This window comes from Epinephelus fuscoguttatus, linkage group LG14, assembly GCF_011397635.1.
Source record: "Epinephelus fuscoguttatus linkage group LG14, E.fuscoguttatus.final_Chr_v1".
Lineage (NCBI taxonomy): Eukaryota > Metazoa > Chordata > Actinopteri > Perciformes > Serranidae > Epinephelus > Epinephelus fuscoguttatus.
In genome coordinates this window covers 32,104,450-32,108,099 of record NC_064765.1, presented here as the reverse complement: position 1 = coordinate 32,108,099, position 3,650 = coordinate 32,104,450, and the positions used below count along the sequence as shown (strand labels likewise).

At 40.1% G+C, this 3,650-nt stretch overlaps 1 non-coding gene across 1 annotated transcript; it reads left to right on the top strand.

Moving 5' to 3' along the window:
* Nucleotides 1–257: 257 nt before the first annotated feature.
* Nucleotides 258–329, top strand: trnae-cuc (transfer RNA glutamic acid (anticodon CUC)). Its single transcript has one exon. It is a non-coding gene; the product is annotated as a tRNA-Glu (tRNA).
* The last annotated feature ends 3,321 nt before the right edge of the window (nucleotides 330–3,650 follow it).

The following is a 3,650-nucleotide window of genomic DNA, read 5'->3' as shown; positions in this document are numbered from 1 at the left end:
AAATGGTCAAATTTACTGTAAAGATGCTGCGATTGGAAAAAATTGCAAGGTTGCACAGAATTCATGCCGATTGGCTGAATTTGCATCAGTTGTTGTGATCGCAACACCCTCGAGAGACTGAATTGCACTTTGCAATTTATGTTGGGCGTAGAGCACAATTCCTGGGACTGTTTGACAATGCAGCATTGTCGGATGTAGTATTTATGTGAAAGTGTTGCCCTCTGTATGATCAGTAAAACCAACATGTGGCATAATGTTCTCTGGTGGTCTAGTGGTTAGGATTCGGCGCTCTCACCGCCGCGGCCCAGGTTCAATTCCCGGTCAGGGAATTACTGTTTGGTGGGGCAGCGGTAGCTCAGTCCATAGGGACTTGGGTTGGGAACCGGAGGGTCGCCTGTTCGTGTCCCCGTCCGGACAAAAATATGGAGCGTGGACTGGTGGCTGGAGAGGTGCCAGTTCACCTCCTGGGCACTGCCAAGGTGTCCTTGAGCAAGCGCACCAAGGGCAGCCCCCTCACTCTGACATCTCTCCACTTTGTGCATGTATAGGTCCTGTTTGTGCATGTGTGTGTCTTTCGGACCTGTGTGTAATTGTCAAACAAGAGTGAAAACACTGAATTTCCCCTCAGGGGGATTAATAAAGTAACTAAACTAAACTAATGTTAGAATTTTCCAACATCATAGCAAAATATGGATCCTTCCTCTGTGTTTACGCATTTCTTTTCACATGACCCTCCTGCTAGCCAGTCTTGCTTGGTGTAGGCTACGACGAACATGATTCATGAGCATGGATGTCATTGGAAAAATGGTAGAGTTAAGGAGTGTCCCAGCCTCAGCAAAGAAGCTGCTCTGTGGTCTGAGGTGGGCATTGTCTTTCATCCTTTGGGTTCTCACCTCACCAGTATCACTGATGCTCAGAAATAAAAAATCTTGAACATACCATTGTGTTAACTTATACCATTCAAAATAAACATCTCTTAATGTCTTTAGTGCAACACCATTTGCATAATGTTTTTTGCAAATTTGCAATTCAGCTATTGCATTGATGCAACGTATCGTCATACTACGGTTCATATGATATGCTATGAAAATGCAGTCTGTGTGATATCCTACAAAGTAGCACCCCAAGAATGACATTATGTCCTTAACATTAAGTTACATATTTATCGTAAAGCTACAGAGGTTAGGTTTAGGAAAAGAAATATTTTGACGACGCACTTTAAAATGACTCAAAGTTCACTCAAGGTTTACATGGTTCCGAACTCGAAAAGTCCTGTTTTTTGTGACCTATCCGCCACTATCCTACCTCCTAACTGGACCACTCGCGACAGCTTCCTTCTATATTCCCATAAGCACATTGGTCATGTGATCACAGCCTTACAAAATACGAGGGTTATGCACAAATTACTGGCTCATTCATGCATTCCTTTTTGGAGGAAAATGTACAAAGAGTGCATGAGAACAGTACAATTGGTGACAGGTCCTGCATCTGAAGAGACTTGCCATGGGACCCAAAGTCGCTGGTGAGGTCTGGCAGGAGAAAGTGTTCAAGTAAGCCAATGAGGCATGCAGAAATTATAGCCCTTCCAACTAAATCAACCCAAGAATATGCCAGTTTTTGCTGGTTTGTTAGTAACTACTAAGTGTTTTGCTTTTGTCAGCTGTGAACTGTGAATTTTGTCACAAATGCATTTGGCCTGAGAGCAGAGCTAGTTGAAGTTCCTCTGCTCATTAAAGTTAAAACACTTCCTCTGTGGATCCCCCTTCTGACCCCACACCCACTTAACAGAAATACAGAAAACTCTACAGAAGGTCAAAATAAATGTTTTATCCTCCTACCATAAGTGCCCTATTAAAGACTTTTATAAAACTGGTGGGAAAAGATGAGGAGAATCTGTTGGCCCAACATAATAATCAGAGAAGATCCAGCAGCTGCATTTAGAATGAACAAATAGCCATAACACCCCAAAGAAAAGATGCACAAGTTCACTGATTCTCTGCATGTAAAAATACCAAATTATACCCAAGGGATTAATCAACAACCACAAAGCATGAAAGAAGTCAGCTTGCCAAGGTGCTATTTTTGACTGAAGGATTTAAAGACTGAGGATGAAGAATAATGGCATCATCAAGTCTGCATACTTATAGGTTAAATTCTTTGCAGTACATCTCTGTTTGAGGCTGTCCTAATTCAACTTCAAGGGAAATTCTCAGCATTATCTGCTATGCTTTAACTACTGTCAAACACATTCTTGGTGTTTTAATATAGAAGCTCACACATATTCATCTTCTATAGCTCATGTACAGTACACATGCTTTTAAAGGAATGCTGGCATGCGCCCACTTCATTATTACTTTAATTTATTCAGATAGTAACACTGTACAAAGTGTTGTTGGTTATAAAGTAGGCCAATCTGTTCTTTCCTTTCTGGTTTGTTCCTATTTTAGAACAAAGTGGGTGGTAAAACAGAGTTGACAGAGATAATGAACAGTGGAAATGTGTTATACAGCTGGCTGTCTGCTTCTCAGCAATGCCTAACTATGCATTCAATCAGCAAGTTGATGATACTGCAATAACAATAAGGCTCACCCAAAACTGAACTGAGGTAAGTTTTGTATATGAATATGGAATTCCCACACACAATTTAATAACAGCTCCACACAAACTAATTTGTACACTGAAAATCAAAACAAACTTTTCCTAAACCCAAGTATTTGACAGCTTTCACTGTTTTTTTGCACTGCTTAACTCAGCTGCCAGCAAATGGAACAAAAGTTTTAAAGCAATAATAATTTACTTTATATTAATAAACATTATTTATTAAGCATCTTTCATACAGAGAACACAGCTCAGAGTGCTTTATTAAATAAAATGGAAAGAGCAGATCATAAAAACATTAAAGGAATTCTAATAAAAGAAAGAAAACAGAAAGTAAAACTTCAAAAATTCAAGATTTTCTGAACAAAGTGACTGGTTCTTATTGTTGTGCATTTTCAGCTGAAACACTTGAAATAGGTGAAATACTCACAACGCCACAGTGGCAGAGGCAGTTGAAATGCTGAAAGAAGTCAATATGGCAATCAAAATGGAACTTTTAAAGTAACGTTTATAAAAGTAAATTCATTGAGTAACGAATTACAAATACTCACGTTACTGTAATTAAGTAGATTTTTTGGGTACTTGTATTTTTATGAGTATTTTTTCATTCATGTAATTTTACTCATACTTGAGTACAATTTACACCATGTAATCTACTTCGCTACTTTTCAAATCATAAGTCGCTACTGAGTACGCCCACAATTTGAATTAATATTCAAACCTTTCATCTGCATCTTTGTAGCCAATAAGGCTGTGCGATCGCGACCGCACCAATTAATCTATGACGTAAGGAAAGGACAACTCCACTGCAGCAGGCACAGGTGTCTGGCGGTAACACAGCGGAGTAGAGACTAATTCATGGACTGAAGATTTGGAGACAAAGAAGCCAAGGGTGAGTGTCCATGCGCTCCACACAAATCCCGTCAGCTCCGCGCTGCAACATAACGGCTTACCGGCGACAGAGAAGTCCGACTCCAGGTCCAGTAATTTCCTCTTTCGTTGGCGTCATGACTGCCCAGTAGTACCTGGACAACCGAGGCACACAGGTATAT